The sequence below is a fragment of the Gorilla gorilla genome, chromosome 15, assembly GCF_029281585.2.
Source record: "Gorilla gorilla gorilla isolate KB3781 chromosome 15, NHGRI_mGorGor1-v2.1_pri, whole genome shotgun sequence".
NCBI classification, from domain to species: Eukaryota; Metazoa; Chordata; class Mammalia; order Primates; family Hominidae; genus Gorilla; species Gorilla gorilla.
In genome coordinates, this window is record NC_073239.2 from 54,605,107 (window position 1) to 54,621,723 (window position 16,617).

Below are 16,617 nucleotides of genomic sequence, written 5' to 3' on the forward strand. Positions count from 1 at the left end.
CCATTCAATTCCATTCCATTCCATTCCGTTCTACTCGGGTTCATTCCATTCCATTCCATTCCATTCCATTCCATTATATTCCATTGAATTCCATTCCATTCCATTCCATTCCATTCCATTCCATTCCATTCCATTCCATTCCATTCCATTCCATTCCATTCCATTCCGTTCTACTCGGGTTGATTCCGTTCCATTCCATTCCATTCCATTCCATTCCATTCCATTCCATTCCGTTTTACTCGGGTTGATTCCATTCCATTCCATTCCATTCCATTCCATTCCATTCCATTCCATTCCATTCCATTCCATTCCATTCCATTCCAGTCCATTCCATTCTACTCGGGTTGATTCCATTCCATTCCATTCCATTCCATTGCATTCCATTCCCTTCCATTCCATTCCATTCGGTTCCATTCGATTCCATTTGATTCCATTCCATTTCACTCCATTCCATTCCGTTCCGTTCCGTCCTGTTCCGTTCCGTTCCGTTCTATTCGGGTTGATTCCATTCTATTCCACTCCATTCCATTCGATTCCATTCGATTCCATTCGATTCCATTCCATTCCATTCCATTCCTTTCCATTCCTTTCCATTCCCTTCCATTCTATTCTATTGAATTCCATTCCATTCCATTCCGTTCCATTCCATTCCATTCCGTTCTACTCGGGTTCATTCCATTCCATTCCATTCCATTCCATTCCATTCCATTCCATTCCATTCCTTTCCATTCCATTCCATTCCATTCCATTCCATTTCATTCTATCCAACAGAATTCCATTCCATTCCATTCCATTCCATTCCATTCCATTCCATTCTACTCGGGTTGATTCCATTCCATTCCATTCCATTCCATTCCATTCCATTGAATTCCATTCCATTCCATTCCATTCCATTCCATTCCATTCCATTCCATTCCATTCCATTCCATTCCGTTCTACTCGGGTTGATTCCATTCCCTTCCATTCCATTCCATTCCATTCCATTGAATTCCATTCCATTCCATTCCATTCCATTCCATTCCATTCCATTCCATTCCATTCCAGTCCATTCCATTCCAGTCCATTCCATTCTACTCGGGTTGATTCCATTCCATTCCATTCCATTCCATTGCATTCCATTCCCTTCCATTCCATTCCATTCGGTTCCTTTCGATTCCATTTGATTCCATTCCATTTCACTCCATTCCATTCCGTTCCGTTCCGTTCTGTTCCGTTCCGTTCCGTTCTATTCGGGTTGATTCCATTCTATTCCACTCCATTCCATTCGATTCCATTCGATTCCATTCGATTCCATTCCATTCCATTCCATTCCTTTCCATTCCTTTCCATTCCCTTCCATTCTATTCTATTGAATTCCATTCCATTCCATTCCGTTCCATTCCATTCCATTATGTTCTACTCGGGTTCATTCCATTCCATTCCATTCCATTCCATTCCATTCCATTCCATTCCATTCCTTTCCATTCCATTCCATTCCATTCCATTCCATTCCATTTCATTTCATTCTATTCCACAGAATTCCATTCCATTCCATTCCATTCCATTCCATTCCATTCTACTCGGGTTGATTCCATTCCATTCCATTCCATTCCATTCCATTCCATTCCATTCCATTCCATTCCATTCCATTCCGTTCTACTCGGGTTCATTCCATTCCATTCCATTCCATTCCATTCTATTCCATTGAATTCCATTCCATTCCATTACATTCCATTCCATTCCATTCCATTCCATTCCATTCCGTTCTACTCGGGTTGATTCCATTCCCTTCCATTCCATTCCATTCCATTCCATTGAATTCCATTCCATTCCATTCCATTCCTTTCCATTCCATTCCATTCCATTCCATTCCGTTCTACTCGGGTTGATTCCATTCCATTCCATTCCATTCCATTCCATTCCATTCCATTCCATTCGATTCCATTCCATTCCATTCCATTCCATTCCATTCCATTCCATTCCATTCCATTACAATCCATTCCATTCTTCTCGGGTTGATTCCATTCCATTTCATTCCATTCCATTCTATTCCATTGAATTCCATTCCATTCCATTCCATTCCATTCCATTCCATTCCATTCCATTCCGTTCCATTCCATTCGATTCCATTCCATTCCATTCCATTCCATTCGATTCCATTCGATTCCATTCGATTCCATTCCATTACATTCCATTCCATTCCATTCAATTCAATTCCATTCCATTCCATTCCATTCTATTCCATTGAAGTCCATTCCATTCCATTCCATTCCATTCCAATCCACTCCGTTCTACTCGGGTTGATTCCATTCCATTCCATTCCATTCCATTCCACTCAATTCCATTCCGTTCCATTCCATTCCATTCCATTCCATTCCATTCCATTCCATTCCATTCTTCTCGGGTTGATTACATTCGATTCCATTCCATTCCATTCGATTCCATTCAATTACATTCGATTCCATTCCATTCCATTCCATTCCATTCCATTCCATTCCATTCCATTCCATTCCATTCCATTCCATTCCGTTCTACTCGGGTTGATTCCATTCCATTCCATTCCATTCCATTCCATTCCATTCGATTCCATTCGATTCCATTCGATTCCATTCCATTCCATTCCATTCCATTCCTTTCCAATCCATTACATTCTACTAGGGTTGATTCCATTCCATTCCAGTCCATTCCATTCCATTCCGTTCCATTCCATTCCATTCGGTTCCATTCGATTCCATTCGATTCCATTCCATTTCACTCCATTCCATTCCGTTCCGTTTCATTCCGTTCCATTCCATTCCATTCCGTTCCATTCCATTCCGTTCTACTGGAGTTGATTCCATTCTCTTCCACTCCATTCCATTCGATTCCATTCGATTCCATTCGATTCCATTCCATTCCATTCCATTCCATTTCATTTCATTCTATTCCATTGAATTCCATTCCATTCCATTCCATTCCATTCCTATCCATTCCATTCTACTCGGGTTGATTCCATTCCATTCCATTCCATTCCATTCCATTCCATTCCATTCCATTCCATTCCATTCCATTCCATTCCGTTCTACTCGGGTTCATTCCATTCCATTCCATTCCATTCCATTCCATTCCATTCCATTCCATTCCATTCCATTCTACTCGCGTCCATTCCATTCCTTTCCATTCCTTTCGATTCCATTCCATTCCATTCGATTCCATTCCATTCCATTCCATTCCAATCCATTCCATTCTACTCGGGTTGATTCCATTCAATTCCATTCCATTCCATTCCATTCCATTCCATTCCATTCCATTTCATTACAGTCCATTCGATTCGATTCCATTCGATTCCATTCCACTGCATTGCATTCCATTCCATTCCATTCCATTCCATTCCATTCCATTCCATTCCATTCCATTCCATTCCATTCCGTTCCATTCCTTTCTACTCGGGTTGATTCCATTCCATTCCATTCCATTCCATTCTATTCCATTGAATTCCATTCCATTCCATTCCATTCCATTCCATTCCATTCCATTCCACTCCATTCCATTCCATTCCATTCCATTCCATTCCATTCCATTCCGTTCCATTCCATTGAATTCCATTCCATTCCATTCCATTCCATTCCATTCCATTCCATTCCTTTCCATTCCATTCCATTCCGTTCTACTCGGGTTGATTCCATTCCATTCCATTCCATTCCATTCCATTCCATTCCATTCCATTCCATTCCACTCAATTCCATTCCATTCCATTCCATTCCATTCCATTCCATTCCATTCCATTCCATTCTTCTCGGGTTGATTACATTCGATTCCATTCCATTCCATTCGATTCCATTCAATTCCATTCGATTCCATTCCATTCCATTCCATTCCATTCCATTCCATTCCATTCCATTCCATTCCGTTCTACTCGGGTTGATTCCATTCCATTCCATTCCATTCCATTCCATTCCATTCCATTCCATTCCTTTCGATTCCATTCCATTCCATTCCATTCCATTCCTTTCCAATCCATTACATTCTACTAGGGTTGATTCCATTCCATTCCAGTCCATTCCATTCCATTCCGTTCCATTCCATTCCATTCGGTTCCATTCGATTCCATTCGATTCCATTCCATTTCACTCCATTCCATTCCGTTCCGTTTCATTCCGTTCCATTCCGTTCCATTCTGTTCCATTCCATTCCGTTCTACTGGAATTGATTCCATTCTCTTCCACTCCATTCCATTCGATTCCATTCGATTCCATTCGATTCCATTCCATTCCATTCCATTCCATTTCATTTCATTCTATTCCATTGAATTCCATTCCATTCCATTCCATTCCATTCCAATCCATTCCATTCTACTCGGGTTGATTCCATTCCATTCCATTCCATTCCATTGAATTCCATTGCATTCCATTCCATTCCATTCCATTCCACTCCATTCCGTTCTACTCGTGTTGATTCCATTCCATTCCATTCCATTCCAATCCATTCCATTCCATTCCATTCCATTCCATTCCATTCCACTCAATTCCATTCCATTCCATTCCATTCCATTCCATTCCATTCCATTCCACTCAATTCCATTCCATTCCATTCCATTCCATTCCATTCCATTCCATTCCATTCCATTCCGTTCTACTCGGGTTGATTACATTCGATTCCATTCCATTCCATTTGATTCCATTCCATTCCATTCCATTCGATTCCATTCGATTCCATTCCATTCCATTCCATTCCAATCCATTACATTCTACTAGGGTTGATTCCATTCCATTCCAGTCCATTCCATTCCATTCCGTTCCATTCCATTCCATTCGGTCCCATTCGATTCCATTCGATTCCATTCCATTTCACTCCATTCCATTCCGTTCCGTTTCATTCCGTTCCATTCCGTTCCATTCCGTTCCATTCCATTCCGTTCTACTCGAGTTGATTCCATTCTCTTCCACTCCATTCCATTCGATTCCATTCGATTCCATTCGATTCCATTCTTTCCATTCCATTCGATTCCATTTCATTCTATTCCATTGAATTCCATTCCATTCCTTTCCATTCCATTCCAATCCATTCCATTCTACTCGGGTTGATTCCATTCCATTCCGTTCCCTTCTTCCCATTCCATTCGGTTCCGTTCGATTCCATTCGATTCCATTCCATTTCCCTCCATTCCATTCCGTTCCGTTCCATTCCGTTCCATTCCGTTCCATTCCGTTCCATTCCATTCCATTCTACTCGGGTTGATTCCATTCTATTCCACTCCATTCCATTCGATTCCATTCGACTCCATTCGATTCTATTCCATTCCATTCCATTCCACTCCATTCCATTCCATTTCATTTTTTCCATTGAATTCCATTCCATTCCATTTCATTCCATTCCAATCCATTCCAATCTACTCGGGTTGATTCCATTCCATTCCATTCCATTCCATTCCATTCCATTCCATTCCATTCCATTCCATTCCATTCCATTCCATTCCATTCGATTCCATTCCATTCCATTCCATTCCATTCCATTCCATTCCATTCCGTTCTACTCGGGTTCATTCCATTCCATTCCATTCCATTCCATTCCATTCTATTCCATTGAATTCCATTCCATTCCATTCCATTCCATTCCATTCCATTCCATTCCATTCCATTCCATTCCATTCCGTTCTACTCGGGTTGATTCCATTCCATTCCATTCCATTCCATTCCATTCCATTCCATTCCATTCCATTCCATTCCATTCCATTCCATTCCATTCCATTCCGTTCTACTCGGGTTGATTCCATTCCATTCCATTCCATTCCATTCCATTCCATTCCATTCCATTCCATTCGATTCCATTCCATTCCATTCCATTCCATTCCAGTCCATTCCATTCTACTCGGGTTGATTCCATTCCATTCCATTCCATTCCAATGCATTCCATTCCCTTCCATTCCATTCCATTCGGTTCCATTCGATTCCATTTGATTCCATTCAATTTCACTCCATTCCATTCCGTTCCGTTCCGTTCTGTTCCGTTCCGTTCCGTTCTATTCGGGTTGATTCCATTCTATTCCACTCCATTCCATTCGATTCCATTCGATTCCATTCGATTCCATTCCATTCCATTCCATTCCTTTCCATTCCTTTCCATTCCCTTCCATTCTATTCTATTGAATTACATTCAATTCCATTCCATTCCATTCCATTCCATTCCGTTCTACTCGGGTTCATTCCATTCCATTCCATTCCATTCCATTCCATTCCATTCCATTCCATTCCATTCCTTTCCATTCCATTCCATTCCATTCCATTCCATTCCATTTCATTTCATTCTATTCCACAGAATTCCATTCCATTCCATTCCATTCCATTCCATTCCATTCCATTCTACTCGGGTTGATTCCATTCCATTCCATTCCATTCCATTCCATTCCATTCCATTCCATTCCATTCCATTCCATTCCGTTCTACTCGGGTTCATTCCATTCCATTCCATTCCATTCCATTCTATTCCATTGAATTCCATTCCATTCCATTCCATTCCATTCCATTCCATTCCATTCCATTCCATTCCGTTCTACTCGGGTTGATTCCATTCCCTTCCATTCCATTCCATTCCATTCCATTGAATTCCATTCCATTCCATTCCATTCCTTTCCATTCCATTCCATTCCATTCCATTCCGTTCTACTCGGGTTGATTCCATTCCATTCCATTCCATTCCATTCCATTCCATTCCATTCCATTCGATTCCATTCCATTCCATTCCAATCCATTCCATTCCATTCCATTCCATTCCATTCCATTCCATTCCGTTCTACTCGGGTTGATTCCATTCCATTTCATTCCATTCCATTCTATTCCATTGAATTCCATTCCATTCCATTCCATTCCATTCCATTCCATTCCATTCCGTTCCATTCCATTCGATTCCATTCCATTCCATTCCATTCCATTCGATTCCATTCGATTCCATTCGATTCCATTCCATTACATTACATTCCATTCCATTCCATTCAATTCCATTCCATTCCATTCCATTCTATTCCATTGAAGTCCATTCCATTCCATTCCATTCCATTCCAATCCACTCCATTCTACTCGGGTTGATTCCATTCCACTCCATTCCATTCCATTCCATTCCGTTCCATTCCATTCGATTCCATTCGATTCCATTCGATTCCATTCCATTCCATTCCATTCCATTCATTCCATTCCATTCCATTCCATTCCTTTCCATTCCAATCCATTCCGTTCTACTCGGGTTGATTTCATTCCATTCAATTCCATTCCATTCCATTCCATTCCATTCCATTCCATTCCATTCCATTCCATTCCATTCCATTCCATTCCATTCAATTCCATTCCATTCCATTCTATTCCATTCCATTCCATTCTATTCCGTTGAATTCCATTCCATTCCATTCCATTCCATTCCATTCCATTCCATTCCATTCCATTCCATTCCATTCCATTCCGTTCTACTCGGGTTGATTCCATTCCATTCCATTCCATTCCATTCCATTCCATTCCATTCCATTCCATTCCATTCCATTCCATTCCACTCCATTCCATCCGATTCCATTCTATTCCATTCCATTCCATTCCATTCCATTCTATTCCATTGAAGTCCATTCCATTCCATTCCATTCCATTCCAATCCACTCCATTCTACTCGGGTTGATTCCATTCCATTCCATTCCATTCCATTGCATTCCGTTCCATTCCATTCGATTCCATTCGATTCCATTCCATTCCATTCCATTCCATTCATTCCATTCCATTCCATTCCATTCCTTTCCATTCCAATCCATTCCGTTCTACTCGGGTTGATTCCATTCCATTCCATTCCATTAGATTCCATTCCATTCCATTCCATTCCATTCCATTCCATTCCATTCGATTCAATTCCATTCCATTCCATTCTATTCCAATCCATTCCATTCTATTCCACTGAATTCCATTCCATTCCATTCCATTCCATTCCATTCCATTCCATTCCATTCCATTCCGTTCTACTCGGGTTGATTCCTTTCCATTCCATTCCATTCCATTCCATTCCATTCCATTCCATTCCATTCCATTCGATTCCATTCCATTCCATTCCATTCCATTCCATTCCATTCCACTCCATTCCATCCGATTCCATTCTATTCCATTCCATTCCATTCAATTCCATTCCATTCCATTCCATTCTATTCCATTGAAGTCCATTCCATTCCATTCCATTCCATTCCAATCCACTCCATTCTACTCGGGCTGATTCCATTCCATTCCATTCCATTCCATTCCATTCCATTCCATTCCATTCCATTCGATTCCATTCCATTGCATTCCATTCCATTCCATTCCTTTCGATACTATTCCATTCCATTCCATTCCATTCGAATCAATTCCATTCCATTCCATTCCATTCCATTCCATTCCATTCCATTCCATTCCATCCCATTCCATTCCATTCCTTTCAACTCGGGTTCATTCCATTCCATTCCATTCCATTCCATTCTATTCCATTGAATTCCATTCCATTCCATTCCATTCCATTCCATTCCATTCCATTCCATTCCATTCCATTCCATTCCATTCTATTCCATTCCATTCCATTCCACTCCATTCCATTCCATTCCACTCCATTCCATTCCATTCCAATCCATTCCATTCTACTCGGGTTGATTCCATTCCATTCCATTCCATTCCCTTCCATTCCATTCCATTCGGTTCCTATCGATTCCATTCGATTCCATTCGATTTCACTCAATTCCATTCCGTTACGTTCCGTTCCGTTCCGTTCCGTTCCGTTCTGTTCAGGTTGATTCCATTCTATTCCACTCCATTCCATTCGATTCCATTCGATTCCATTCGATTCCATTCCATTCCTTTCCATTCCACTCCATTCCATTCCATTCCAATCCATTCCATTCTACTCGGGTTGATTCCATTCCATTCCATTCCATTCCATTCCATTCCATTCCACTCCATTTAATTCCCTTCTTTCCATTCCATTCGGTTCCATTCGATTCCATTCGATTCCATTCCATTTCACTCCATTCCATTCGGTTCCGTTCCGTTCCGTTCCGTTCCGTTCCGTTCCATTCCATTCCGTTCTACTCGGGTTGATTCCATTCTATTCCACTCCATTCCATTCGATTCCATTCGATTCCATTCGATTCCATTCCATTCCATTCCATTCCATTCCATTCCAATCCATTCCAATCTACTCGGGTTGATTCCATTCCATTCCATTCCATTCGATTCCATTCCATTCCATTACATTCCATTCGATTCCATTTGATTCCATTCCATTCCATTCCATTCCAATCCATTCGATTCCATTCCATTCCATTCCATTCCATTCCATTTCATTTTTTCCATTGAATTAGATTCCATTCCATTCCATTCCATTCCAATCCATTCCAATCTACTCGGGTTGATTCCATTCCATTCCATTCCTTTCCATTCCTTTCCATTCCATTCCATTCCATTCCATTCGATTCCATTCGATTCCATTCGATTCCATTCCATTCCATTCCATTCCATTCGATTCCATTCCATTCCATTCCATTCCATTGCATTCCATTCGATTCCATTCGATTCCATTCCATTCCATTCCATTCCATTCCATTCAATTCCATTACATTCCATTCCGTTCTACTCGGGTTCATTCCATTCCATTCCATTCCATTCCATTCTATTCCATTGAATTCCATTCCATTGAATTCCATTCCATTCCATTCCATTCCATTCCATTCCATTCCATTCCGTTCTACTCGGGTTGATTCCATTCCATTCAATTCCATTCCATTCCATTCCATTCCATTCCAATGAATTCCATTCCATCCCATTCCATTCCATTCCATTGCATTCCATTCCATTCCATTCCATTCCATTCCATTCCATTCCATTCCGTTCTACTCGGGTTGATTCCATTCAATTCCATTGCATTCCATTCCATTCCATTCCATTCCATTCCATTCCCTTCCATTCCATTCCATTCGGCTCCATTCGACTCCATTTGATTCCATTCCATTTCACTCCATTCCATTCCGTTCCGTTCCGTTCCGTTCCATTCCGTTCCGTTCTATTCGGGTTGATTCCACTCTATTCCACTCCATTCCATTCGATTCCATTCGATTCCATTCGATTCCATTCCATTCCATTCCATTCCTTTCCATTCCCCTCCATTCCATTCTATTGAATTACATTCCATTCCATTCCATTCCATTCCTATCCATTCCATTCTACTCGGGTTGATTCCATTCCATTCCATTCCATTCCATTCCATTCCATTCCATTCCATTCCATTCCGTTCTACTCGGGTTCATTCCATTCCATTCCATTCCATTCCATTCCATTCCATTCCATTCCGTTCTACTCGCGTCCATTCCATTCCTTTCCATTCCTTTCGATTCCATTCCATTCCATTCGATTCCATTCCATTCCATTCCATTCCAATCCATTCCATTCTACTCGGGTTGATTCCATTCAATTCCATTCCATTCCGTTCCATTCCATTCCATTCCATTCCATTCCATTCCATTCCATTCCATTCCATTCCATTCCATTCCACTCCATTCCATTCCATTCCATTCCATTCCATTCCGTTCCATTCCATTGAATTCCATTCCATTCCATTCCATTCCATTCCATTCCATTCCTTTCCATTCCATTCCATTCCGTTCTACTCGGGTTGATTCCATTCCATTCCATTCCATTCCATTGAATTCCATTCCATTCCATTCCATTCCATTCCATTCCATTCCGTTCTACTCGTGTTGATTCCATTCCATTCCATTCCATTCCATGGAATTCCATTCCATTCCATTCCATTCCATTCCATTCCATTCCGTTCTACTCGTTTTGATTCCATTCCATTCCATTCCATTCCATTCCATTCCATTCCATTCCATTCCACTCAATTCCATTCCATTCCATTCCATTCCATTCCATTCCATTCCATTGCATTCCATTCCATTCCATTCCATTCCATTCCATTCCATTCCATTCCGTTCTACTCGGGTTGATCCCATTCCATTCCATTCCATTCCATTTAATTCCATTCCATTCGATTCCATTCGATTCCATTCCATTCCATTCCATTCCATTCCATTCCAATCCGTTACATTCTACTAGGGTTGATTCCATTCCATTCCAGTCCATTCCATTCCATTCCGTTCCATTCCATTCCATTCGGTTCCATTCGATTCCATTCGATTCCATTCCATTTCACTCCATTCCATTCCGTTCCGTTTCATTCCGTTCCATTCCGTTCCATTCCGTTGCATTCCATTCCGTTCTACTCGAGTTGATTCCATTCTCTTCCACTCCATTCCATTCGATTCCATTCGATTCCATTCGATTCCATTCCATTCCATTCCATTCCATTCCATTCCATTCCATTCCATTCCAGTCCATTCCATTCTACTCGGGTTGATTCCATTCCATTCCATTCCATTCCATTGCATTCCATTCCCCTCCATTCCATTCCATTCGGTTCCATTCGATTCCATTTGATTCCATTCCATTTCACTCCATTCCATTCCGTTCCGTTCCGTTCCGTTCCGTTCCGTTCCGTTCTATTCGGGTTGATTCCATTCTATTCCACTCCATTCCATTCAATTCCATTCGATTCCATTCGATTCCATTCCATTCCATTCCATTCCTTTCCATTCCTTTCCATTCCCATCCATTCTATTCTATTGAATTCCATTCCATTCCATTCCATTCCATTCCGTTCTACTCGGGTTCATTCCATTCCATTCCATTCCATTCCATTCCATTCCATTCCATTCCATTCCATTCCATTCCATTCCGTTCTACTCGCGTCCATTCCATTCCTTTCCATTCCATTCGATTCCATTCCATTCCATTCGATTCGATTCCATTCCATTCCATTCCAATCCATTCCATTCTACTCGGGTTGATTCCATTCCATTCCATTCCATTCCATTCCATTCCATTTCATTCCAGTCCATTCCATTCGATTCCATTCCATTCCATTCCATTTCATTGCATTCCTTTCCATTCCATTCCATTCCATTCCATTCCATTCCTTTCTACTCGAGTTGATTCCATTCTATTCCATTCCATTCCATTCGATTCCATTCAATTCCATTCGATTCCATGCCATTCCATTCCATTCCATTCCATTCCATTCCATTGAATTCCATTCCATGCCATTCCATTCCATTCCATTCCATTCCATTCCATTCCATTCCATTCCATTCCATTCCTTTCTACTCGGGTTGATTCCATTCCATTCCATTCCATTCCATTCCATTCCATTCCATTCCATTCCATTCGATTCCATTCGATTCCATTCGATTCCATTCCATTCCATTCCATTCCAATCCATTACATTCTACTAGGGTTGATTCCATTCCATTCCAGTCCATTCCATTCCATTCCGTTCCATTCCATTCCATTCGCTTCCATTCGATTCCATTCGATTCCATTCCATTTCACTCCATTCCATTCCGTTCCGTTCCATTCCGTTCCGTTCCGTTACATTCCGTTCCATTCCATTCCGTTCTACTCGAGTTGATTCCATTCTCTTCCACTCCATTCCATTCGATTCCATTCGATTCCATTCGATTCCATTCCATTCCATTCCATTCCATTCCATTCCATTCCATTCCATTCCATTTCATTCTATTCCATTGAATTCCATTCCATTCCATTCCATTCCATTCCATTCCAATCCATTCCATTCTACTCGGATTGATTCCATTCCATTCCATTCCATTCCATTCCATTCCATTCCATTCCATTCCAATGCATTCGATTCCATTCCATTCCATTCGATTCCATTCCATTCCATTCCATTCGATTCCATTCCGTTCCATTCGATTCCATTCCGTTCCATTCCATTCCATTCGATTCCATTCGATTAAATCCCATTCCATTCCATTCCATTCCATTCCATTCCATTCCATTCCATTCCTTTTGATTCCATTCCATTCCATTCCATTCCATTCCATTCCATTCCATTCCATTCCATTCCATTCCGTTCTACTCGGGTTCATTCCATTCCATTCCATTCCATTCCATTCCATTCCGTTCTACTCGGGTCCATTCCATTCCATTCCATTCCATTCCATTGCATTCGATTCCATTCCATTCCTTTCTACACGAGTTGATTCCATTCTATTCCATTCCATTCCATTCGATTCCATTCAATTCCATTCGATTCCATGCCATTCCATTCCATTCCATTCCATTCCATTCCATTGAATTCCATTCCATGCCATTCCATTCCATTCCATTCCATTCCATTCCATTCCATTCCATTCCATTCCATTCCATTCCTTTCTACTCGGGTTGATTCCATTCCATTCCATTCCATTCCATTCCATTCCATTCCATTCCATTCGATTCCATTCGATTCCATTCGATTCCATTCCATTCCATTCCATTCCAATCCATTACATTCTACTAGGGTTGATTCCATTCCATTCCAGTCCATTCCATTCCATTCCGTTCCATTCCATTCCATTCGGTTCCATTCGATTCCATTCGATTCCATTCCATTTCACTCCATTCCATTCCGTTCCGTTCCATTCCGTTCCGTTCCGTTACATTCCGTTCCATTCCATTCCGTTCTACTCGAGTTGATTCCATTCTCTTCCACTCCATTCCATTCGATTCCATTCGATTCCATTCGATTCCATTCCATTCCATTCCATTCCATTCCATTCCATTCCATTTCATTCTATTCCATTGAATTCCATTCCATTCCATTCCATTCCATTCCATTCCAATCCATTCCATTCTACTCGGATTGATTCCATTCCATTCCATTCCATTCCATTCCATTCCATTCCATTCCATTCCAATGCATTCGATTCCATTCCATTCCATTCGATTCCATTCCATTCCATTCCATTCGATTCCATTCCGTTCCATTCGATTCCATTCCGTTCCATTCCATTCCATTCGATTCCATTCGATTAAATCCCATTCCATTCCATTCCATTCCATTCCATTCCATTCCATTCCATTCCTTTTGATTCCATTCCATTCCATTCCATTCCATTCCATTCCATTCCATTCCATTCCATTCCATTCCGTTCTACTCGGGTTCATTCCATTCCATTCCATTCCATTCCATTCCATTCCGTTCTACTCGGGTCCATTCCATTCCATTCCATTCCATTCCATTGCATTCGATTCCATTCCATTCCATTCCAATCCATTCCATTCTACTAGGGTTGATTCCATTCCATTCCATTCCATTCAATTCCATTCCATCCCCTTCCATTCCATTCCATTCGGTTCCTTTCGATTCCATTCGATTCCATTCCATTTCACTCCATTCCATTCCGTTCCATTCCGTTCCGTTCCATTCCGTTCTATTCGGGTTGATTCCATTCTATTCAACTCCATTCCATTCGATTCCATTCGATTCCATTCCATTCCATTCCATTCCATTCCATTCCATTCCATTCTATTCTATTGAATTCCATTCCATTCCATTCCATTCCATTCCCTTCCAATCCATTCCATTCTACTCGGGTTGATTCCATTCCATTCCATTCCATTCCATTCCATTCCATTCCGTTCCCTTCTTTCCATTCCATTCGGTTCCGTTCGATTCCATTCGATTCCATTCCATTTCACTCCATTCCATTCCGTTCCGTTCCGTTCCATTCCGTTCCATTCCATTCCATTCTACTCGGGTTGATTCCATTCTATTCCACTCCATTCCATTCGATTCCATTCGATTCCATTCGATTCCATTCCATTCCATTCCATTCCATTCCATTCCATTCCATTTCATTTTTTCCATTGAATTCCATTCCATTCCATTTCATTCCATTCCAATCCATTCCAATCTACTCGGGTTGATTCCATTCCATTCCATTCCATTCCATTCCATTCCATTCCATTCGATTCCATTCGATTCCATTCGATTCGATTCCATTCGATTCCATTCCATTCCATTCCATTCCATTCCATTCCTTTCCATTCCCTTCCATTCTATTCTATTGAATTACGTTCCATTCCATTCCATTCCATTCCTATCCATTCCATTCTACTCGGGTTGATTCCATTCCATTCCATTCCATTCCATTCCATTCCATTCCATTCCATTCCAGTCGATTCCATTCCATTCCATTCCATTCCAATCCATTCCATTCCATTCCATTCCGTTCCATTCCATTCGATTCCATTCCATTCCATTCCATTCCATTCCATTCCATTCCATTCGATTCCATTCCATTACATTCCATTCCATTCCATTCCATTCAATTCCATTCCATTCCATTCCATTCTATTCCATTGAAGTCCATTCCATTCCATTCCATTCCATTCCAATCCACTCCATTCTGCTCGGGTTGATTCCATTCCATTCCATTCCATTCCATTCCATTCCATTCCGTTCCATTCCATTCGATTCCATTCGATTCCATTCGATTCGATTCCATTCCATTCCATTCCATTCATTCCATTCCATTCCATTCCATTCCTTTCCATTCCAATCCATTCCTTTCTACTCGGGTTGATTCCATTCCATTCCATTCCATTCCATTCCATTCCATTCCATTCCATTCCATTCCATTCGATTCAGTTCCATTCCATTCCATTCTATTCCATTCCATTCCATTCTATTCCATTGAATTCCATTCCATTCCATTCCATTCCATTCCATTCCATTCCATTCCATTCCTTTCCATTCCATTCCGTTCTACTCGGGTTGATTCCATTCCATTCCATTCCATTCCATTCCATTCCATTCCATTCCATTCCATTCCATTCCATTCCATTCCATTCCACTCCATTCCATCCGATTCCATTCTATTCCATTCCATTCCATTCAATTCCATTCCATTCCATTCCATTCTATTCCATTGAAGTCCATTCGATTCAGTTCCATTCCATTCCATTCGGTTCCTATCGATTCCATTCGATTCCATTCCCTTTCACTCAATTCCATTCCGTTCCGTTCCGTTCCGTTCCTTTCCGTTCCGTTCTATTCAGGTTGATTCCATTCTATTCCACTCCATTCCATTCGATTCCATTCTATTCCATTCGATTCCATTCCATTCCATTCCATTCCATTCCATTCCATTCTATTCTATTGAATTCCATTCCATTCCACTCCATTCCATTCCATTCCATTCCATTCCATTCCACTCCATTTAATTCCCTTCTTTCCATTCCATTCGGTTCCGTTCGATTCCATTCGATTCCATTCCATTTCACTCCATTCCATTCGGTTCCGTTCCGTTCCGTTCCGTTCCGTTCCGTTCCATTCCATTCCGTTCTACTCGGGTTGATTCCATTCTATTCCACTCCATTCCATTCGATTCCATTCGATTCCATTCGATTCCATTCCATTCCATTCCATTCCATTCCATTCCATTCCATTCCAATCCATTCCAATCTACTCGGGTTGATTCCATTCCATTCCATTCCATTCCATTCCATTCCATTCCACTCCATTCCATTCCATTCGATTCCATTCGATTCCATTCCATTCCATTCCATTCCATTCGATTCCATTCCATTACATTCCATTCCATTCCATTCCATTCAATTCCATTCCATTCCATTCCATTCTATTCCATTGAAGTCCATTCCATTCCATTCCATTCCATTCCAATCCACTCCATTCTGCTCGGGTTGATTCCATTCCATTCCATTCCATTCCATTCCATTCCATTCCGTTCCATTCCGTTCTACTCGG